Source organism: Rhinopithecus bieti, unplaced genomic scaffold (assembly GCF_001698545.2).
Source record: "Rhinopithecus bieti isolate Rb0 unplaced genomic scaffold, ASM169854v2 scaffold_13617, whole genome shotgun sequence".
Lineage (NCBI taxonomy): Eukaryota > Metazoa > Chordata > Mammalia > Primates > Cercopithecidae > Rhinopithecus > Rhinopithecus bieti.
Genome location: NW_016807714.1, coordinates 672,466 through 695,804, shown reverse-complemented (window position 1 = coordinate 695,804; position 23,339 = coordinate 672,466). Strand labels below are relative to the sequence as shown.

General features: G+C 61.6%; 1 protein-coding gene across 2 annotated transcripts in view; it reads left to right on the top strand.

The window, feature by feature from the left end:
- ZC3H3 (zinc finger CCCH-type containing 3) overlaps positions 1 to 23,339 on the top strand; it is a 102,564-nt gene that overhangs the window by 9,105 nt on the left and 70,120 nt on the right. The gene's annotated exons all lie outside the window — the stretch shown is intronic.

Genomic DNA, 23,339 nt, shown 5'->3' with positions numbered 1-23,339 from the left:
GGCTCCCTCCTGCAAGGCCCACCATCTCCTTCCCTGCCTGCCGAAGAACTGAGGCTTGCCTGTCCTCAGCCTGGTCAGGTGGGCTTCTGGGCAGGGCCCAGCTTTGTTTGCAGTGCCCTGGTGAGCCAGTGAGCCCTTCCCGGGCCCTCCCTCAGCCCTCCTGTGTGGCCGAGGCCTCCATCGGCTGGGGCGGTTCCTGGATGCCGGGGTCGTGTGGGCTGTGGATGGGGCCGCCACGTGGGGCTGCTCCTTCATTTGGCTGTTTGGAGTTTTCTTTCCCCATTTTCTGCCCAGCAAAAGCTTCGTTCCAGCTCCACCTCTCCTCTTCAAGGAGAGGGCAGTGTCCCAGTGTCCAGGTGGGGACGACTGCCCTGTAGGCTTCTGCACTAGGGACGGGCTTCTGAAAGCTGCCAGGCAGCCCTGCTGCCCCCTCCCTCACCCGCCTCACTTCAGCCTTGCCATGCGGCCCAGTGGCCAGCAGAGGGCATGCTTGCCCCTCCTATCCCCTCCGTCCACCCTTTTTTGGTAATTGATCGCCTAATTTTCTCTTTATGTGAAAGAAAGCAGATATCAAGTAATTTGCAGCAATAACCTGCTAATGCTGGGCCAGTATCGAAACTCCCCTGTTCATTTCAAGTGGCAGATAAAACGCTAATACATAATTATCCTTGCAAATTGGATTATTTTAAATAACCAAAAGGCTACGGCCAGGAGAAAGCGATCCCATCTCCCCTGAGTTACTATTGCAGTGTAATTGCCGCGTTCAATCAATTTCCCTGGCATTAGAAATTCCATCACAATCAACATTAAGCTTTATTCATTGTGATGGCTAAGAGCCGGGCCATTTCTCCTCTTTTTCTTAACTGGCAAAATTAATCAGGGAAAAGATTTTAAACATTTACCCGTGCGAAAGAGGTCAGCCCTGCCACTATACTGCTCAGCAGATAAGGGGCTAATAAAAGAAAATTGAATTACTAATGATCACCAAGAACAGAGTATATAAAACCTGGCCATCGCCAGTTCAGGAAAAGGGAGAATCAATTTTCTTGGGACAAGGTGCGTTCATTTTTTATTTTGGCGCATATTATCAGCAATTTAATTTGAGAGGTATAAACAGGAGGAAACAGTTAGGGAATAATGAGCCTGGAGGTGTAAAGTGCCGCAGGATATATGCTGTACACAATTTATTTGGCACAACAGATAATCGCTTTAATTGAATTCAAAAGTGCATTGTTCAGCAGCAGCGTGGCGGCTCATGCCTGGGGACTGAGACTGTTAGGAAGGCTCCAGTCTGACTCCTCGGTGCCTTTCCTCCCCTCCCCTCCGAAGTCCTCTGGGCCTGGAGTCAGACCTCGGCTGGGGTGGGGCAGGGGATTCCTGGGTGTCTCTGCCTCTGCCGTCAGTGTGCCCCTTGCCTTTCATTTCTTCCTTTCCTTTTCTCCTGGGGATGGGTCTGTTGGCAGCTAGGGGATGAGAATGTGAGACACTGGCCGGGCGCCGAGGCTCATGCCTGGAATCCCAACACTTCGGGAGGCTGAGGCGGGTGATTACTTGAACCTAGGAGCTCAAGACCCGCCTGGGCAATGTGGCAAAACCCCATCTCTACAAAAAATGCAAGAATTACCTGGGCATGGTGCATGGTGGCACATGCATGGAATCCTAGCGACTCGGGAGGCTGAGGTGAGAGGTCTGGGAGGTTGAGGCTCTAGTGAGCCATGATTGCACCACTGCACACTGCAGCCTGGGTGATAGAATGAGACCCTGTCTCAAAAAAAAAAAAAAAAAAAAAAGAAGCTAGAAGACAGCCCCAGAAGGGCGGCCTGGGCGAGTAGCATTTGCTGGAGGCTGCATTAGAGACCTGCCTGGGTTGATCTGTCTCTGGTGGACCGATGCTCGAGACGGCATTTGGGCAGAAGAGGTGAAAACCTTTTCGGAGTCTGAAAATGGTGTCCTGTTTGCCACTCATGTAACTGTGGCAATTAGTGCTCTTGGTGTGCAGTGTTCACAGAACACACAGCTGAGCCCTGTGACCAGGCCCTCACTCTGGTGCGGGGGATGCGGGGCCAGCTTCGTGGTGCGTCCTCCTGGGGCCCGTCGCTGTGCTCGGCCACCCTGGGCTGACAGGCATGAGTCCCTAAGCCTAGTCGGCCTGCGCAGAGGGACGCTGTCCAGGCTGTACACTCCAGGCCAGGCCAGAGTGAGGGCCAGCTCTCCCACCCACCCCGCTGCGCCCAGGCTGAGGAGCTTCTTGGTGGCGGGAGGTGATGGAACTCCTACCAGCCACATGGAAGCGTCTGCTCTTTTATGCCAAGGAAAAGTCGTGGTAGGTGGGTAGGCAGTGGTTTTGTCATCTGCTGGGGTGGGAGAGCCCCCTCTGCTTCACCCACCCAGGATGGTGGATGCATGCCAGTGGCCTGCCCCCTTACCCCATGGCCTGGAATGAGCCCAAGGCCCTGCCTGGGAAGCAGCCGCCTTCTCAGACTTGTTGCCAGGGTGCTGGGTGAGGGTGTGGGCCTGACAGGTCCTGGGCACACCTGTGGTGGACAGAAAGGGCCTAGCTTACATGGTGGTCTCGTGTGGACAACTAGGCTGGGTCGAGGCCTGCTGGCTGCCCAGGCTTGGACAGGTGTCAGGCTAGGCATCTGCCTGTGGCCCAGAGCTTGCTGCACAAAAGGCGATTCCTACCCGTCCCTCAGTCCGCCGTGCCGGCCCCAGGGCGTGGAGGAACTGCTGTCAACATTCGCAGACGAGAAGTGGAGTCTCCACTCACCCCAGGTCCCTGGCAGAAAGGGCAGGCGTGGGTCTGGGACCCTCCTCTGGTGTCACCAGGTGCCAGGGCTGCCCCACCCAGGTGGGTCTTTTGAGGCCTGGATGCCCATTCCCTGAGTCCGAGTTTCTCCGAGGAAGTGCTCAGGGATGCCCCGCGGGAGCTGTTGGCCTCAGCCCCTCCCTGCCACCAGGTGGTTGTCGTGGCTTCCCCCAGCCCCAGAGCGGGACCCAGAGCGGGACCCGAGGGGCTGGGGTCCCTCAGGCACATGGGCTAGAGGGTGAGCATCCTGGGTCTCACCCTCTAGCCCTGGCAAAGCCAAAGGCAGCCTCCCCAGAGCCCTGGCCGTCCGCCCAGTCCTTTGTGGGGCCTCCCCTGACTGTGGTGCGACATTTCCTTGAACGCTGCCTCCTAACTGCTGGCTCTTGGAAGGGCCTGCCTTGGCGGCTGTTCATGGGACCCCTCTGAGTCCTGGGGCCCTCCTGTGTCCTTGGGTCCTCCCTGTGCATGTGGCCATTTCTGTGTCGCCTCCCGGTACCTTGGAGAGGGGGTGGTTTGCCAGGCAGCCCTGGCATCAGAGGCCTGGGTGGGTTCTGCACCCGGCCCGTGCTGTGGCTTTGCACTGTTTGGCCACAGATGCTTACGGGGATGTCACTGAGCAGGCACCAGCTTGGGAGTGTGGTGGCCCCTCTGCCCCTCTGTTCCCAGCGGCTTCTCCCAGTGACCCCCGCAGCCTGTGGATTCCAGTGCATGGGAAAAACCCAACTGTTTTCTCTCGACTGGCCCTGCCCCCACCGAAGGCCCTCTGTAGCTCCAGCCAGGCCCAACCTCTGGCCAGGCTCCTCCCCCACCCTTAGGTGTGCACAGTTTGCTCCCCTCGTTCGGGAGTCTGTGCGGTGGGCCATGGGCCACCCTGCCAGGCCAGCTCCTCTAAGATTGCGTCCCAGCCGCCCCGCCACCGTGGGCATTCCTTCCTCCTGCCTCATGTTTTGTATTGCAGGAAATGCGGAATTAGTGTCCGTCCTGCCCGTAGGAAGGTGCTGTGGGCAGCACCCTGGCTGCTCTGCGTGCACTTGAGCCTCAGGCTGTGGCAGCTCCTGGTGTAGGTGAGGCGCCCCCCTCCCAGAGGACTGGACCTGGGCAGAAGGGAGGGCCTTGCTCCCTCAGAAGACCCCATGGGCAGGCCTTGAGCAGGAAGGCGGGGCAGTCACCATGCTTAGTGGGCAACCGAGGGGTGAGGGCCTGGCAGAGGGCTGCCCACCAGGAGGAAAAGCCACAGGGCTCCCTGCCCCGACACTGTCCTGCCCCCTTTGAGACTCATAGGCTGGTGGAGGTTGGCAGCGGCACTTGGAGGCCCAGTGAGCAAGTGGGCAGGGTGCCACCAGCCTCGAGCCCCGGCCTCCAGCAGAGGGGCTGGTTTCTGTGCCATCCGAGCTGTAACCTCCTCTGCCAGGCTGCTGGGAGGCCTTTCTGAGCGTGGTGGTCTCCCCAGGAGGCTGGCTGTGGATGGGACGTGAGGCATTGGTGGAGCCCTGACCTGCCGCACAGAGCCTGAGAACAGAAGCTTGACCGTGGAGGGTGTCTGTCGCTGCCTGGCCCAGGCATGGGCGCTGGCCCCACAGCCCCTCGGCAGTGCCGCCTGGCTTCTGTGGTGAGCTGGCCGGGTCTGGGTCCCAGCCTTGTGGGGAGCTGGAGCGCTGTGGTCAGGAACAAGATGGCTCCCGTGCCCTGCGCAGAGACGAGTGGCGGCCCCCGAGGAGGCAGGAGCGCCCAGGGCCTGAGGTGCACCACAGGGTGGGTGCCAGGGTGGGCTTACTGTGTCTTGGCAGTGGGGGAGGGTGCCAGGGCCAGAGGGGCCGGAGACTCTCCCATGGCCCCAGCGAGAGTGAGGGGCAGGCACCCTGCCCCATGCTGCTAGGTACTGGGGAGCAGCCCTGTGTCCGGTGCTGGAGGCCTGAATCTTTGCTGGATGCCAGGAGGCAGGGTTATGAGCCCCCAGGCGTGATGCGGGCATGGCCTGGCGGGAGACTTTGGCCCTGTCTGTCCATTCTCCTTGCTGGTGCTCGGTTCCATATCTGTGAATGGGGTCGAGAGCGTTTGCCGTGGGGCTGAGCGTTTGCTGTGGGGCTGGGCATTCGCCGTGGGGCTGGGTGTTTGCTGTGGGGCTGGGTGTTTGCCGTGGGGCTGAGTGTTTGCCGTGGGGCTGTTTGCTGTGGGGCTGGGTGTTTGCTGTGGGGCTGGGTGTTTGCCGTGGAGCTGTTTGCTGTGGGGCTGGGTGTTTGCCGTGGGGCTGGGTGTTTGCCGTGGGGCTGTTTGCCGTGGGGCTGGGTGTTTGCTGTGGGGCTGGGTGTTTGCTGTGGGGCTGAGCGGTGCTTTCGGGTGCTGTGGCCCGGTGTGGTGTTCCAGCTGGGCTGCGCTAGCGGCCAGCCTTGCCCACCTGGGAGGCTCTGCCTGGCGCCTCTGGGGTATGTGATCCAGCATTGCTTGCTGTGTGCAGCGGGGCTGTTCGATTTTACTGTGGTGAACCCCGTGAAAGGGCATGAGAGCAGTTAGATCTGGAGTCCTGCTTTCATAAGGGAAAAAGAAAATGCTGAATTAGGCTTCAGGAAAGGCAGCCACAGCGATCCTTGAATCTTGCATAAATTATCAGGCATGCCGGAGGCCTCCAGTTTTGCGTGTGTTGTGGCTGTGCTAATTAATGACTCCACAGAACTGGCATGGGGTTGCGTGTGTGCCGTGGTGGTGCTGCACTGCACTGTGGGCGCAAAGCTGAAGACCTGGGCTGCCCGGGCAGGGTGGCGTTCTCAGGAGAGCCAGAACTCACACTGCTGTAGGACTCTGGGCCCCCAGACTGGGGACAGCTTGGGCTGGTCCTTTTGTTGAATGGATTGAGATAGTCCTCTTGTCCCTCTCCTCCCAGCCTAGGGCTGGCACGTCCCCCTAATCACGTGTCTTGTCAGACTTTGAATCAAGTGCAGGACACCCCGGGTGGGTCCCTCACCCTGGTGGCCTGTCTCAGGAGTCCACCAGGCAGTGGGTGTTGGGGTGCAGGACACAGGCTCTGTCGCCACCTGCCAACCCCAACCAGGCAGCCAGGGGCACGCTGCCAAGTGCTTGGGTGACTGGTGGGCATGGCACAGGGCCGTTCCAGTGGCCACCCCTGCTGGCCTGGTTCTCTGCCCACTCTGCTGGCGTGTGCTCTTCCTGTGGCCGGCCTCTGGGGTCTGTCTCTGGGCACAGCCAGCAGGGCTTATGCTGCTTGCCTCCTGGCGGTGTCTTTTTACCAGCTCTCGGTTCTCCCACTGGAGTAACGGGGGCATGGCTCTGCCAGCCTCAGCTGGCCTCCTGTTGAGGGGCTGGGGAGTGGGTGTGGCTCTGGGCACTGAGGCGGCTTTCCACCTGGGGACGAGTGTGGCCTGTGCCTTCTGGGATTTGGCCCCTTCTCCACATGGGGTCAGGATGTTGCTGGGCCCCTGTGTAGGCCCCTGCTGGGGCTGTAGCCTTCTGCGCCCCATCTGCTGCCCATAAGTGGCCCCTGCCAGCCTCCTCTGTCTCTCCACTTTGACCCTTGCCTGAGGGCACCTGCTGTGGTCCCACAGGTGGGTCGTGGCAAAGCTGGTTGTGGTCAGAGTCCATGTGGACTTGGGCATCGTCTGGGAACCCTGTGATCCCCACTGGTTGTTTCCCCTGCACCAAGTCTGATCATGTTCTGGGCGGGGTCCTGTGGGGAAGGAAGTCCTGGTTCCCCAAGGGGTCTCCTGCCCGGCACCAGCAGCAGTACTGGGAGAGGAAGTAGCCCCAGCCCAGTGTCTCCTGCCCACAGGCACCTGGTCTTCCTGCCACTCATCCTCCAGAGCTGGCCCTGCCCTTGCTCACTGGGCATCTGCTGAGCTCTGGGGCTATGTTGGGACCGTGACTGGTGGGCCAGCCCGGCGAGGCCCTGATGGCACGGGTGTGACTCTTGGCGGGAGGTGCTGGGCTCTTGCCTGATGGCAGACAGAGAATGTCCAGCCAGGGTCTCTCCAGGGCCTCTCCCACTGGACCCCCACTGAAGTCAGTGCCCTGTGTGGCCCCATTGGGGCAGCAGCCTGCATCCTAGCATGGGTTTCAGTGTGGCCCTGGGTGGACTTGAACTATGGTGGCTGTGGGGTTCTCCAGGTCCCCCACATCTTCAGCACCAGTGCCAGCACCCTGGGCTGTGGGCCAGCTGCAGGCTGATGCCACTGAAGCGGGGACAGTGCCAGGCCCTGGCAGAACGTCAGGCTTGGGGTTGTGTGGCAGGCGTGGCATCCAGATGGGTGGGGAGGCCTCCTGGGAGAGTGGTGCACAGGCACTGCCTGCCCCCGTGGCCTGGCCCATTCCCTGTCCTCCTGTCCCATCCTGTCCCTTGGTACAGATCTGCTGCAACCAATGGCCAGCTCTGGTCACTGCGTGTGTGCTGAGTGGCGGAATCCCAGCTGGCCAAGCTGTGCTTCCCGTAGAGAGGTGCATGGGCAGGCATAGCAGGAAGACCAGGGCTGTCTTTGGCACCCTTGATTGGAGCCCCCTCTTTCCAGGGCTAAGTCCGGTGACCTCAGTCTCTGGTCCGTGTCCTTATGGGAGCAGGGCGACATGCAAGGACCCCCCTCAGGATGGGCCCCAGGGACGCTCCTCGCCCGACTCCCAGCTGAGACCTCTTCTTTCCATGCTCTGGGGTCCCTTGGGTGGCTCTGCCTTGGGAGGACACAGAGTCTCTGACCCAGCTGTTCTGGAAAGGGCTGGGCCGCATGTCTCTCTTCAGGGTTTCTAGATGGCCACGGGAATCCTGAAGAGGGACCGCGCCCATGCCTGTGCCTGTGCCACCTGCCACCCCTCAGGGCCCTCCTTTCTGGTCCGCTTGCCCGTGGCTGTCCAAGGCTGTGCCGACCCTGCTGTTAGGAGCTTTCACTCAGCAGGAGGCTGGCACTGTCACCAGCTCCTGGGGTAGCCTCAGGCCGGGCCGACCGCTGCTGGGAGGTGCCACCCAGGCCAGAAGAAGCCATGGCGAAGTGTGACTGTGCATGGCCTGGGCCTCGGGGCTCGCAGAGAGAGCAGATGGAATTCCAGAGAATTCTGTAGCTAGATAGGATGACCGTAAACTTAGCAGCTTCTAGACGTTAAGTGTCCAGTTGCCTGTTGGTTTGCTTGAGTGTGTGTTATGGAGCCCTGGTCTCGGAGCTCAGCCCTGGGGCCCCAGGCTCCCTCTGGTGCTTTTGATCCGGGGCTGGCCACGGTCTACACCCAGGCCAGGGACTGGCGTGGCACCTGGCATGGCACGTGTGCGGCTTCTGCCACTGGTCGGTCTGTGCAGCATGGCTCAGAGCTTGGGCTCGAGGCAGAGCGTGGCCGGCAGGTCCCCTGCTGTGGGGTTTTGTGTGCAGAAGCAGCAGCTGCCCTCCCTATTCCTCTTGTTCCCCCAGGGAGCTGAAGGCCAGGGCCAGGCAGCCACCAGTGCAGCACAGTGCAGCTCACTCCCCTTTGCCTGGAAGGTGCTGCCCAGTGCAGGTGTCAGGTGTGTGCCTGGAGCTCACAGGGGCCAGTCTCCTCCCCCAGGGCCAGGGACCAGCTGCTGTTGGCCCCTTCCTTGACCCACCTTTGTGTGGCTTGCCTGCTGCTAGCGTGATGGGTTGGGGGCCCGGCTCTGAGGCCGCGGCCTCATGGCCCAGCTGGGGTTTCTTTGAGGCCGACGACTGGCGGTGAGCTCTGGGCCCTTCAGCCGGGTGTGTCTGAGCAACGCAGTCAGGCACGAAGTACCAAGACTGCCCCGCGCTTGCAGAGCATGGCTCCTTGCAGAGCATGGCGCATGTCGGGGCTCTGGGCCAAGGCTGCCCCGCGCTTGCAGAGCATGGCTCCTTGCAGGCAGGCGCATTGTCGGGGCCTCTGCTAGGCTGCCCGCCTTGCAGAGCATGGCTTCCTTGCAGAGCATGGCGCATGTCGGGCTTCTGAGCCAAGGGCTGCCCCCGCTTGAGAGCACGGCTCCTTGCAGAGCATTGGCACATGTCCGGGGCGTCTGGGAACCTTAGCCGGACCCTCAGGACGCTCTCTCCCGTAGGGCCTGGCTTCATAGACTGTTTGGTCTCAGCAGTCATAGGACTGCTGAGTTGGTGGAAGGAGCTGAGGGGTTGGGGATCAGAGCCCACTAGGTCTGCTCGCTGTGCCAGCCACTGTGGTCTCCAGGGCCCATCCTGAAACAGGCTGTGGGCACCGCAGGGGCACTGTGCCCAGTGTCTCTCCCAGGCACACTTGCCCCTCCTGCCCATTGGGGGACGGGAGGCTGCCCAGGAGAGACAGACCACCTGGGAACACGGACTTCTCTTCCAGGACTGCGCTCATCCAGGACTGGCTAGCTCTGTCTGGGAGACTCCTGGCATCCAGGCAGTCCTCCAGGCTGCCCTCGGTGCTTGGCTGGCCTTGGGTACCCCGACATGGCCCTGTGGGGCCTGTAGTGAGACCGCGTCCTTCACCCACCCCCAGCCCATGCCAGCTCGCTCTCCGTCATCCCGCGGCCCTGCTCTGACTCAGTTGGCCCTGGAGTGTTGTGCTCACTCTGTTGCCCAGGCTGGAGTGCAGTGGCACGATCTCAGCTCATTGCAACCTCCGTCTCCTGGGTTCAAGAGATTCTCCCACCTCAGCCTCCTGAGTAGCTGGGATTACAGGCTCACGCCACCATGCCTGGCTAATTTTTGTGTTTTTAGTAGAGACAGGGTTTCACCATGTTGGCCAAGCTCGTCTTGAACTCCTGACCTCAGGTGATCCTCCAGCCTCGGCCTCCCAAAGTGCTGGGATTACAGGTGTGAGCCCCTGTGCCTGGCTTCCAGTACAGTTTTAATGAGGCGAAGGAAATAGGCCTATAGTCAGGTCAGGGAGTCTTCTGTGCTGTGCGGTGCTGCGGCCCACAGGGTTGTGTGTGGCCCATGCAAAGACCTGTCAGGAGCAGCATGACGTCTGCAGTGAGCAGCCAGGCTTTGCTGAGGCCACGGGTCATCAGTTCTATTTCAGAGGTAAACTTGGATCCCGAGGGAAGGCTGGCAGAGGACCAGGTGTCAGGGGGCTCAACACTGGGCCACACATTTACAGGGTGACCAGTGGCAGAGGGACCCCAGAGACATACCTGGGCAGGCACACCCCTTCTAGTCTGACCCCTCCATAGAGGGCACTTTGTGGGGATCCCCTGAGCCCCCAGCAGGGAGAACTCCTGTGACAGCCGTGCCCACTGATGCTGGCTCTCCTTTCAATATGGGAGCCACCTCTGTGGCCAGAGGCTGGGGCTGCATGGGTGGGGTGGGGGGCTGGAGAACAGGAAAACCCTCCCTCCTGTTCCAGCACCTCTGAAAGATGCATGGGTGCTTGAGTTACGTTCTTCCTGGGGACCCCTTCTGGGGGCCTCAGGCTCTGAGAGCCCCAGACAGGTGCACTGGTGGGGGTGGGGCTGAGTCCTGGCCTCACGGCTGTGGGGTGGTGAGAATGAAGTAAGGTGGTGTGGGGAGGCTGCTTGGATGGGCTGGCCTCCCAGGAAGTCCTCCGTGCCTGTCCCACCTCCTGCCTGCCCTGGCGGGTGCCTGTGGATGGTTGCAAGTGTGGCTTGTTTCTGGGCCTTTTGAAAACATAAGTAGCAGATGCCCCGTGTACAGGAGGCCCGGAGCTGCTCCAGCCTGGGCTTCCTGCTCACAGCCAGTCCCCCTGCCTGCTGGGAGCTCCCCACAGGCGGACATAGTGCTGGGGGCAGGGCCTGCCCAGTGGGGCACCAGGACTTGAGGAGCCCTCAAGGCCTGGGAGGGGGTTCCAGTGGGTGGAGGGTGGGGTCAGTCCCTTCAGACTTCCGAGGCTGTGCCCACATATCACCACTTTCACGACCTGGGTCTTAGTGTGCTCAGTAGCCTCGTGACCTCGGGCCAGTGCCACCACCTGTGCCTCCTATGTCTCCAGCGTCCTTGCCTCGTCTCATTGAAGACCTCTTGGGAGGAGCCAGGCTGCCCCTGGGGTGGCTGTGGTTTTCTTGTTGAGAACCCTCTGGGCTGGGCAGGGGCTGTGGCAGGCCCGGGCTTGCCCCTCCCAGGGTCTGTTTCCCTGTCCCAGGCCAGCTCTTCGCAGCTGAGAGCCCTGTGGGCTGGGCAGGCCGTCTGCCTGTGTGGCTGTTAGTGTGTGTGGGAAACCTGCCACTGTGAAGCCTGATCCCCTCTCTGGGTAGACGGTCCAGAAACCCAGCCATGGGGGGTGTTGCTGGGTAGAGATCACGGTTCCCAGCCAGCAAGGCTGGAGGATGAGGGCAGGGAGGGGGCAGTTCCTGGCCTAGCTCCTGGGCGGGGGTGGGCCCTGGTGGGCGCCGTGAGCTGCCCTCAGTGGGAAATCAGATGTTCTGTCCCGTGGGGCAGAAGGACGCTGTGAGATTCAGCCCCACAGCCCTGTTACAGGGCGGTGCCAGCCGGCTGGGATCTGGGCACATCCCTGACCTGCACCCCGTGCTTCCCAGCCGGTTCCCACTGCGTGGGCCTGGGAGGACGAAGCAGCACTAGGGCTGTGTGGAGGCCCGGGGTGGGCAGCTGGCCATCGGCTCCACCCACCAAGGCCTTCCTGGTGGCCTGCAGCTGCCCCTCCCACCGCATGCAGGGCTGGAGTGGCCCGGGAAGGGTGCTCTTATCTCCTCCCAAGTCAGGGGAGCCTGCCCCCAACCTGCCCTCTCCCAGGAGACGTCAGTCCCCTGCCAAAGAGTTCTCAGCCTCTTTTTTGTTCTGTTGAGGAGGATACCCCACCTGCCCTTCCTCATGGTGGCCCCTGGGAGCATTTTCATGATGCTGGCCATGCATCCAGGACTGGGGCTGCCTTGCAGAGCTCTGGGCACCCCCACTGCTCCTGCCTTCTGCCAGGGCTCCTCCTTGGGCCCTGAAGAAGCCTACCCAGCTCCATTGTGCCTTCGTGTGGGAAGGAGGTGGGTGGGGCGAGCAGTACTGTTTCAGTCCTGCCAGGCCTGGGGGGCGGCCCTAGGCAGGCTACGGAGTGGGTTGCGTCTGTTGGGATGGCATGGGGCTGGCGGTCTGGCTGCAGCTCCCCTGTGGCACCATCGGGCTCTGAGGTGCTGGGCCGTGGCTTCCCACACGGCAGGGCACCTCTGGACTGCGGGGGTGTTCTGCGTCCCCTGCAGTGCAGCCTTTGGGCCCATGATGAGTCCTGTGCATGGGATGGAGTGGTGGCCTTGGCTGCCCTGGGGTCTGGTCAGGTTTATTGTCCCCCAAGGTGGCCTGCCCGTGGGGCCTGCGACTGTGAAAGGTGAGGTGGGCTGCTCGCGCCAATGCTGCTGTGTGGGCCGCTGTGCCCATGTGGCCACACAGCATTGGCATGCTCACCTGTCCTTCCCGTGGGTGCCAGTGTGAGCACACGTGGTTGATGGTCAGATCTTGCCCGCCGCGTGGGGCTGCCTCCGTGCCCCCTGAGCCTCTGTTTCTGCAGCTGTGAGGTGGGGTGCTCAGGACTGGGGTAACGAGGCACGTGAGGCTTAGTCATTCTTAACCTTTGAGCTTCAAGACACATGAGCTCATCTTACCGAAAGATGAGCTCCCAACCCCAGGTCCCGCCCACTGCGCCACGGTCTGGGCCTGAAGGCTGGTGCTGGCCCCCGTGGTTCTCACCCACCCTGCCCCGTGCTCTCCCGGAAGGCTGGAGCCCCAGGGCATTGGCCAGGAGTCTAGTTAGGGGGAATGGAGCTGGTCGGGGACCTGTCTGCAGCCTGCCTCCTCAGCTCCTACCCTAACCCACATGCGGGGCCACTGCCTGCTGGCCCTGTGCCCCACTGCCCCCGGTCAGCCGTCAGCACACTCGCTGCTACCCCTCCCCCCACCTTCAGAGGGTCGGTGAGTCACCTTCCTGGGAGGCTGGCATCGTGCTCGCTGCACCCTGGCCTGGCCTTAGCCCCCATAGGGTCCTTTGCTCACTGTGCACTGGGGAGGCATCACCGGGAGGCAGGCATTGCCGCTGGGGCTGCACCCCGTGCTTGGGGATGGAGGATCCAGAGGAAAGGGGATGGGCTTCCCTCAAAGGCAATGGGCTGCCTGCCAGGCTGGTGCCACCCCAATCAAGGCCAGGGGAGCCTCTGTCCCTTGCCCCTGTGGCCCCCGTTGAGTCGGCTGAGGGCAGGAGCCCCTTGCTGCCTTCTCGGGGTCCCCAGTTGCACGTTTGTGTGTCCCAGAGGGAGCACAAGCTGTCGAGCCAGTGTCCCTGAGACTGCGATTGTGGCTCCCACGCACCATCTCCAGCCTTGGTGGGCCTGACCCCAATGCTGTGGCTGCCAAGACCAGCCCTGGAGGAGGCCCTCAGGGCACACCTGGTGCCTGGCACCCACGACCTCCCCTCTGCGGCCTGCCCACTGTCCCACAGCCATAGGAAAGGCCCGGAGTGGCCCAGAGGAGAGCAGCATGTGGCCGGGGAGTCCTGACAGCCTGCAGTTTCTGAGCTGGACACGCGGTTTCTCTCAGGGGCTGCTGCTTTCTGTAGAGGGTGTTGCCAGGACTCTCTCCAAAGAGTCTTTCTTGGGCTGTGCTCAGAGGAAGCAGAAGAGGATTCCTGAGAGAAGGCCGTGCCACATGGCGGAGCTGGGTCCTCGTGCCACCCGGCAGCCCTTGGCCCCAGATCTGTTCCACTGACCTTGGGATCCAACCAGGCCCAGCCATGTGAAGGTCAAGGGTGGGCTGGGAGGGAAGGGCTTGGGGCTTCCTGGGTTAGGCTGAGGCTGTTTCCAGTCTGGCCTGCCCAGTGGAATCTCTGGGGTCCCCCCAGGCAGGAGCCTGACTCTGCGCTAGGCACCCTGGCTCTGGAGCTGCCTGCTGGCCCACAGCACCAGCCCCTCTTGCAGCACCAGGGCCATGGCGTTCATGCAGAAGGGCTGGGGGCCCTGGGGACCAGAAGATCTGAGGCTCTGCTGAGTGGCCGCCTCCAGGTCCAGTACCCTGAGACGTGGTGGCCAGGGCCTTGGGGCTTGGCCGTGCCTCGCCCAGAGCCTGGAGCTGCTGTCCTGGCCCAGAGCAGGTCTGTCCTCTGGGGGCTGCTCTTTTGCCCTCGAGTGTCTGGGTGCCCCCAGTAACTACGTGTGCAGGTGGGGCAGGGAGCACAGGTGAGTCTGGAGATTTGGGGAGGGAGCTCAGGTGCGGGGCAGGCAGGAGCTGGGGATCAAAGCAGAGACAAGGTGAAGAGGCGTTCTCAATCCAGTCAGAGCTCCCAGCCCTGGGAAGGGCCCGTCCCAGGTGCCTCTTATGGTGAGACGGGGAGCAGGTGAGCTGCAGGCCTGGGGTTCTGGGCACACAGGCTCTCTCCAGGCTGGCCGGGGCTGCAGGCCGGTGGGGAGAGCTTGGGGAACATCGTTCACAAAGCACGTGCCCTGGACCCCAGTCCCCTTCTTTGTGAAGTGGGGATGGAGCCTGGGTGCACGCCTGGCCGCACACACGTGGCCCGGCCCAGGCCCAGCTGTCTTTCGCTGCAGCCTGCATACCCTGAGCCTACCCCACCTGCTTGGAGCGTGACCTGGGGTACAGGCCCAGCTTGGTCCAGTTTCCTCCTGCTCCTCTGCACCCCTGCCCAAGGCCTGCGTTCACCCTTTTTGGGATCTCCCTTAGCTGCCTGCTGCACTGTCTCCTCCAGCTGTGGAGGGCAGGGAGGCCCCCTTTCTTCCCCTGCACCTGAGGCTAGGTAGAGCTGTGGGGAAGAGGGGAGGAAGCCCCACTCTCCATAATCTATAGCGACTGTCACAGAGCAAACTATTCTCATTTCATACAGGCGGGTCAGGTGCCGGCGTGCGATCGATGGCTCGCGCGCTATAATTACAGGAACTAGTAGCTTGTGTTGCTTGAGTGACTTTAAGAAGAGTAAGGTCTCAATCTTCCCTTTAATAGGGCTCTGACAGTCCGCGGCGGCGGCTTTGGTGGTGCTGCATCTTTGGCTGACAGTGTTGTCATTAAACACCAGGTAGTGTGGAACAACAGAGAGCACGGATCCCACATGGGGGGACCGGGCGGCTGACAGCGGTCATTTGTCATCACCGAGCTGCCCAAACTCAGACTGCACTGCGAACGGCTGCTTAGGGTGACTTATGGCCCTATCGGGCTGCTGTTGTGATTTGATAATCCGTAAATGTTTGTCAAAGATGAATTCCCAGATCCCACGGGGCTGTGGCCCAGGGATGCGAGGCCAGGGCATGAAAGCTGAGGGGCCATTCTGTCATGTGGCCGGCCACGTGCTGCACCCACCTGGTGAAGTGCTGGGGCCCAGCCTCCAAGGCAGTCCTAGCAGGGCTCTCAGGAGGGGCCGGATGCTCCTGCTCCTCCTCTCTCAAGGCTGGAGTCCTCTGCCGTCTCTGTGGTGGGGTGAGCATGTGCATGACAGCGAGTGTGTGTGTGTGTGTGTGTGTGTGTGTATGTATATGTATATGTGTGATTGCAAAGTTTCCTTTCGTGCTGACGAGGCTTTGAGGCAAGTTTTTCTGCCAACGTGGGATTCTGGCAGGGAGGGCCTAATGGCGGCAGCGAGCAGGTCTCTGTGCTCCACCCTGCTAAGCAGCCTCAGGGCGTGGGGCCAGAGGGTGTGAGGTTGCCCAGGACGACCCCAGCAGCCCCGTGGCCCTGCTCCCGGCCACCACCACACACAGGAGCTCCTGCCCTCCGTCTGCAGCGTTTGAGGTCCTGGGAGCCATCACGCACAAGAAAAGTGAAGTGATTTATTAGACTCATAAAAATTCATACTTTGTGGTTCCAGTCATCTCACATCTGAAGCTTGTTAGAGCACGGTCCTGGCAGCTCCCACCGTGCCAGCGTGGGGGCAGGGCACTCACCAGCCGCCCCCTGCCTCGGCTGCCATTGTGACACATTTAGAGAAATGGACGGGCCTGAAGCACACGCAACCACGCAAGGGGAGGGCCGGCAGCGGTGGAGGGCCCAGCCGTGTCACCAGCATACTCCCCGAACCTGCAGGGCCTGGGCTGGAACCAGCAGGGATGGCTAGATGCCAGGGTGGTGAGTGTGGGTGGCCCCTGGGGCTGACTCCAGATGGGCAGTGAACCTGTGACAACACAGCCAGGGGTCTGCCCACATAGATGGTGGTCCGGGTGCGCAGGTGGAACGGCCAGTGTTTCCAGCCGTCTTGAGTGACACAGGTGGAGCGCCTGTGCAGGGGCAGGTGTTTCCAGCCATCTTGAATGACACAGGTGGAGCGCGTGTGCAGGCGGAGGGGGCCGGTGTTTCTAGCCGTCTTGAGTGACACAGGTGGAGTGCCTGTGCAGGGGCTGGTATTTCCATCCTTCTTGAGTGACAGGTGGAGCACCTGTGCAGGGGCCGCTGTTTCCAGCTGTCTTGAGTGACACAGGTGGAGCGCCGGTGGAGGGGGCTGGTGTTTCCAGGCTCCATCCCTTCCAAAGGCACCCGCAAAGGCTCCTTGGCCCAGCACCTGCCTGGCCCAGCTGTGCCATCTGTGGGCATCGTGGGCTGGTGTCTTCCTCTAGGCCTTGGCCACATTTCCACTGCCCTCAGCTATGGCTGGCATTGTGGGTTCTGTGTAGTGGCCAGGGGGGCAGAGGTACCTCCCTTCTCGTGATGGGGATGTTCTGCCTGACCTGGCCAGAATCAGGCAGGAGCCCTACCTGGATCTTTGCTTCCAAACAGTGGAGGAGCCTGGGAGGCCTGTTTGTGGGGAGAGGCTGAGCCTCCCGTGGTGCCCACTTTGATTCCACTTTTCCGCACAACTGCAGGGTCCCCACAGCCTACCAGTGCTGTCTGTGGGAAGCTGATGTCACGCATGACCAGCCGGGTTGTGCGCTCATCAGCACTAATCACTGCAGCCCCTCGCTGCGCCCCAGGAGCCCTGCCGATGACCCGCCTGGCTGGCGTGATGGAGGGCCGAGGCGTTGCAGGCCGGGGAGTGTGTGTGCGCCACAGGCTGGCTCCTTCCTGCTCTTCTCGGTGTCTAGGTGAGAAAAGCAGCTGGGAACTGCCCATCTGTGGTCAGGGAAGAGAAGAGCAGAGGCTGGGCTTCTGGATCGGGGAGCGGGGCAGGAGCCCCATGGCAGGCCTGGGCCCCAGGGACTGACCCTCATGTTTCTCAGAACCCAGCAGTGAGGACTGGTGAGTCCAGACAGTGGGTGCAGGGCATGGTAGGCTCCCTGAGCTCCCAGCATTCACTGAGGGGTGTGTCTACAGGATGGTGGGGGGTACTGGCCGGGCACAGGCCTCGTCCTGCGGGAGCAGACACCCAGGACCACAGTAGTTGCGGCGGCCGGGCCTAGCTGCACATGGGCCAGACAGGGAGGGGACTGAGGAGGGCAGAGAGAAGAAACAGACAAAAAACCAGGGAGGCTTTCCTATCCTGCCTTGGAGAGTGGCCTTGGAGAGTGGCCATGCAGCCCCTAACTTCACCAGGTGTCAGTAGAAATGAGGCTGTTGGTCCTGCAGATGGGTGCCCACAGGTGCACGTCCAGGCGGTGAGCCCAGCTCCTGGGTTGGGCCGCATTTGAGCTGCACAGCCTGGCTCAGCACGAAACTCAAGGGCCTGAGGGGAAGCGAGAGCTGGGTACAGGTTTGTGGGGTGAGCAACCCGGCCCTGTCCTGGCTGCTAGGGGTGAGAACCACAGGATCGGGAGTGACCATGCACGTGTGCTCACACCTGTGTGCATGCCCACCGCCCACCATATGCATGTCAGTCTCTGCGCGTGTGCTCCTGAGTGCACTTGTGTGTCCTGGCAGGATCAGGCTTGCTGTGTGGTGACACCAAGTGGACCCTGGCAGGCAGGCCTTGGGTGGGCCAGTGGCTCCAGGCCAGATCCACGGTAGATGCTGCAGACACTGGGGAGACAAGGGCCCGAGCCAGGGTGGGGTCTGCAGTGGCAACCCAGGTGGGAGTGGTGGGGACCCATGGCCTGAGGCTCCTGGGAGAGCAGGCAGTCTCCTGTGGACCTCATGGTGGCACTTGAGGGCCAGAGACCTCCTGTTTGACCTCACTGCCCCCTGCACATGGTGGACCTCGGGGAAGCCGCTCCTGATGGCCCCTGGGGTCTGCCCACCCTTCCTTAGAGGCCAGAACCTATGTCACCCCCAGTGTAGCGTTGGCCTCGCCACCTTCAGGACCTAGTGCGTGGAAGTGCTGGGGGTGAGCACCAGGCTACCAAGGTGGTGACCGTGCGGCCCCAGGGGACAACTCAGACTGGGCCAAACTTCAGAAAGGGCCGGTGGAGGGACCCTCGGTGGTCAGGCCCTGGTGAGCTTCGCTGGTTTCAGCTGCTCCACAGGCCTTCACCTTGGCAGGGCCACCCTGTCCACCCCCATCAGCCTTAGCAAAGGCTGTAGGAGCTGCCAGGCCCAGGTGCCTTCCAGGAGGTGCCCTGGACTAGTCCTGGCTGTGCAGGAAGGGCACTGCACTCATGATGGGCAGAGCCTCCTGCCCCCAGGAGTAAGCGAGAACGTTACCTGAAGGCTGCCTTCCAGCCCGAGAGACAGTTCTACAGTTCTGCGAACGCTACCTCTGATTGGCTGCAGTAGCAGGCGCTGTGCCCCTACCAGGCCCGGGGGTCTGCACACCACTCAGACATACGTCACAGACATACGTCACAGTCTGAAATGCAAGAGCCTGGGGCTCTCGGGAACATGGGCCACATGCTGTGTTGGAGTTTTCATGGCTGTTTCTCCAAGAGCGCGATCAGCCGCTGTCAGGGACACTGCCTGACGGGACTCCATGAGCCTCCAGCGTGGGGCCTGGTGCTGGGTGTTCAGCAGCCTTGGTGGGGGCAGGATCACCTGCCAGCTGCAGCAGAGGAAATGGGGCCTCTGGGCTCACCTGCCCTGTCGGCTGGTCTGGAACTTGCCTGCCCCGTTCCCTGGGGCTCCCCCTGCTCCCCTGCCTTTGCCTCTCAGCAGTCTCCTAGCCAAGTTGGGAGGGGTGGGGGTGTGAGGGGCCTTTGAGCTGGACCTGCAGGGGTAGAAGGTGGGGCCTGCGCTTGGCAGGTGCTTCCTGAGGGCGGCGTGGTACCAGAGGCTGTGGAGCCAGCTGAGGCCGCGGGTGTGAGCATGGTGCCAGCCAGGCAGGAGCACAGGGTAGGCCTGGCCCTGACTCCCAGTGCCCCCAGCTCTCCTCCCACACTCCCCGCCCCGACTTCCCCACAGTGCCTGGGCACCCCCTGCCCAGGCTGTCCCAGCCTCTTGCAGCCCCTACTCCTCTAGTCCTGGGCCTGTGCCCTGCTCTCTCCTTCTCAGGAACCCCAGGCTCTGCTCATTCCAGGCAGGCTTGGCTCTCCTGGAGGGGCACTTCCCGGGGTTCCGTGCGCCGCGTGGACGTCCCCGCGCCACTGAGCACTCTCCGTTGTAATCACAGCTCTAATTAGGCGATTAATCGTGGGAACTCTGCTCTCTGGGAGACGTTGCCTCGTCCCTGGCGCCCTCTTGCGGCTGTGGGGCTGAAGGCGCAACCCCCGAGCTCTGGGTTGGTCAGGCAGTGCCGGAGGGAGAGAGGAAGAGGCCTGGCCAGTGAGTGGGGCGGGGAGCGTGACTGGAGCTGTGTCGGGGGGCCTCGTGAACTCAGGTTTCTGGGAATGGCACAGGGCCTCCTGCCCTCTCTTTAGGCTGTGTCCTGCTTGGTTGTGGGACACTCAGAGCCCTACTGGAAGGTGCCATCCCTAGTCTGTGCTGCTGCCCGGCCCCTCCTGCCTCGTGCTCAGGGCACTGGGGCCAGAGACCTGGGCTGGCACAGAGTTGGCACCACCTCAAAAACTACAACAGGACTGGAAAGACACAGAACTAGGTCACAGACACCAGGAGAAGTGGGTTTGCAGGCGTTTAAGCTGCCATTAGTCAGTGAAGGGCATAGGCAGTGTGGAGATGGTGAGGTGCCAGGGCAACTGTTGATAAAAAGCAGATCAGGTAATGTACAGAGAAGGTGGAATTGTCAGGAATTAGGGGGGGGGCCTGACTGGCTGGAATGCCCATGGCCCACAGCCATCCAATCACCCTGGGCAGCGCTGCAGCAGCCCCGGGGGCTGCACCTGGACTGGCCCTTCCCTGCTTGCTCTCCTTGCATGCAGGGTCTGGGCTGCCCCAGGCCTGTTCTGTGGGCCTGGCCCATTCTGGCTGCTCACTGCTGCCACTTCTCTCAGGAATGTGGTGTGGTGCGAGGTGTCTGGTGGGCAAGTCGACATCATCCCTTCATGGGCCCGACACCGTCCTGTCTGCTGCTGTGGGGGTGGCTATGGCCGATTCCAGCAAATTTTATGCCAGTCTTTGGCCTCCTGCTCAACTGTCCCCACTCCCCAGCTGGGTTGAAGCCTGCGGAGGCTTGGGGAAGGGGCTTCTAGAACCAGGGTACTTTCTTGGGCCAGCAGCCTGGCAGTGACAGTTTTGCTGTCTTTGCGCTGGGCCGGTCTGCACCAGGGCCCACTCTTGTGCCTGCTGTTTCTGGAGGCCTTGGTGCTCCCATCTCTGTAGCCTGCTGTGCATGAGGCCCAGGGGCTGGTGGATGCTGGCCTGGGGCCAGTCAGGGGCTTTCTGGGTCTCCACCTCAGTTGATGGGCGAGGCCCTGCCTGATGGAGTTGGTCCTGCTCCCATCGGCAGGCTGGGAGCTGGACAGACAGCTGGACAGCTCCCCGGGACACTCACTTTGGCCCTGGTGGGCTGGACAGTGGAGTGGTGGAGCCGCCTTCTCTCCTGCTTGACAGCCTCAAACAGTTCTTTGCACAGAGTAGTAATTCTAGTTTCATCTTATTCATTAACCAATTGTGAAATTGGCAACTCATTTTCTTCCTAGTTATTTCCCTTTGAAGTTCCATAAAAATCTGAACTCTCCCTCAACTCCTGCTCCGCGTAAAACAGAGAAAGGCTGCAACCTCCATCTGATCAGATCAGCCATCTGTGTTGGAATCGTCCGAGGAGAGTGAGCTGGGTGGGCAGGGCCAGGCTCTGCAGGAGCAGATCATGCTGGGGGTGGGACCAGACTCCTGGACCCCTGATGGCCTGGCCTAGCCTCATCTGCCGCCCTCCTGACGGTGCATCATTGGGCATGTGGTGCTTGGTACACAGGAGGGCTCTTGGGGTGCCTGAGGGCTGCCCCACCTGGCCCCTGGCCCGAGGTGGTGCCGTGTGCAAGAGCTCAAACCCTGCTGATGGATGGGCTCATATCCCATTCACATATGATGCCAGCAGTTTTTTTGTAGTTTGTCTTCCATTGCGGTAGTAAAGTTTTTAATTAGGAAAGCTAATGAGATCGATTAGTCATTAGGAGTGACCTCTTGATGGCGGGCGGAGAGGGCTGTGTGTGTGGGGCTGATAACGCGGGCCGGGGCATTGCCGGCAATAAAGGCGCAAGGGGCTCGACGTGCGCCGAGTGTGCCACGGGAATGCGTCACGTGGAGAAAAAAAATTACAGCCCTGGGAGTCTGTAATGAAGGGAATTAAACCAACATCCTATCTAAATAACATGATTATCTACACAAACCCCAGCCAGCCAGGAGGGATGGGCACCTGGGCCTGTGTCCTCAGGGAGGAGGGCAGAGGCCTGTTTCTGCCTGGGTCCTTCTTGGCCACAGAGCAGCGTCCTGCAGCCTCCCAAGCCTTGCCACCTGCCCACGCCATTGCTGCACACCCTGGGGAACAGGGCCGGGGAGGGACGCTTCCTTCCTGCAGCCCTGACTTTCTGGGTCTGTGTGCCTTTGCTCCTGCCAGCCGCTGGGGGCCCAGCTTGGAATTCATCTGCCACTACCCCTCTGTCCGGCTGTGCCCTGCCCGTCCTGGGTTGTCATGAGCTTGTCCGAGCTGCCCATCTGGGAATGACAGGGACTGCCCGTGGCCTGCAGGGCCAGGCTGTGGGGGACACGACCCTGCTGTGGGGGTGGGTTGCAGGCTAGAGCTCAGCTTGGGCCCACACTGGCTGCCGCCTTCCCACTGTGAGCCCCTCGAAGTGCCCCCACTCTGCTAGGGACTGTGGGAGAGGGGTCTATCTAGGTGACGTGCAGAACATACCTGCCCAGCCGGAGTAGGTTGTGACAAGAGGTTGGGGCCGCGTTATGACCGTGTGGTTTTCAGGAGGGGAAGTAACACACAGTACGGCAAAGAAGCCTGACCTGACTGTTGCCAGCACCGCGCGGGAGCGTGATCATGGTGCCGCCGCCTGCCAGGCCCTGCCTGCCCCAAGCTCCCCTCCTGGGCAGAAGTGTCCTAGAGTGCAGAGTCTGGTCCTGTGTGCAGTGGGGGCTGGGACTTCCTAGAGGACTTGGCATGTGCTGGACCTGGGAGGGAGGGCGAGCTGTGCTCCCCAAGGTTAGAGGTGGTTTTAGCCAAAGGGATGCTGTGCACTTGGCGACGGGGATGGAACTGGGCCAGGTCTGGGGGCTCCTGCGCTTAGAATTTGGGGAAAGAGGTTGATGAGGGGAACAAAAACCCCCAGGGCCTGAGTGTGGCCCAGTGTCCCTCCTGCCTTGCTTGGCCCTGCCTGGCCTCTGAGCAGGACTGCACCCTAGCTTTGTCGCACTGTGGCTCCAAGGGGGCCAGCATTGCCCCAGGCTCTACGTCCCAGAGCAGCAGGCATTGGGCGGCCTGGGAGGCTTGTGGGAAGCCGTGGTGGGAAGCAGGCTGCAGGCTGGCAAGTGGGTCACCTGGGCACTCTGGGGTTGGGGGTGGGCAGGTGGCAGCCCCGAGCCCTGGCCCCATGGCTGGCGGTGCTCCAGTGGGTGCCCTGACTGCCCAGGTGCCGAGGCTGGCCCCCAGCTTGGCCCAGGTGGGGCAGGAGCAGCTGGGCAGCCCATTGCTCTCCTCAGGCAGAAGCAGGGAGCCTGCAGCAGGGCTGGAAGGTGGGGAGGTCACCTCGGGGTTATTGATAACTTAAGGACTTCTTATGTTCTCCAGCGCTTAGTTGAAACAAGCTATTATTGATTTTTTTGCTGGTCTCTCTTTGCTTGTAAGACCTTGAAAATTCAATTGGCAGACTCTCTGATGTGGACTCGGGGGGGCTCTTGGGAAGGCTTTGATGCCGTGTTGGGGCCAAGTGTTCCTGAGTTGCTCCCGTGCAGGCTGACAGGTGCCTTGGTAGAGGCTGCAGCTTGGATGGTGCTGGGGAAACGCCGGAGGGAGGGGCTCTTTGCCGACATCTGGACAGGGCAGTGCGGGCAGGAGAGTGAGGGAGTCTGTGGAGAGATGGGCCAGAAGCGAGGCCTCCAGGAGGGACCCTGGCTGCTCAAGGTCCATTGTGTTTAGGGCTCTGGAAAAGAATTGGGGAAATGGTAACAGTTACTGGTCCTTTCCAAGGAGCAGGGTGCCTCGAGGGCTATTTGGCTGTGGGGGCCAAGAGGGTGTGTCCTGGGGCTTGGGGGCAGTCAGGGGCCCGTGCCCTGACTGGAAGGAGGTGAGGTCCCCTGGGCTGGGCTGGGCGGGGGCCTCCTGTGGGCGACCCTGAGTGGGGTGGAGGGGGGGCAGGAGCCTCCTGTGGGCGACCCTGAGTGGGGTGGAGGGGGCCGGGGGCCTCTTGCAGCAGCCCCTGAGCCTTGGGCTTCAAGGGGAGCTGTTGGGATGGCGGGCCTGCACCCACTACTGGGTTAGCTTTAATGAT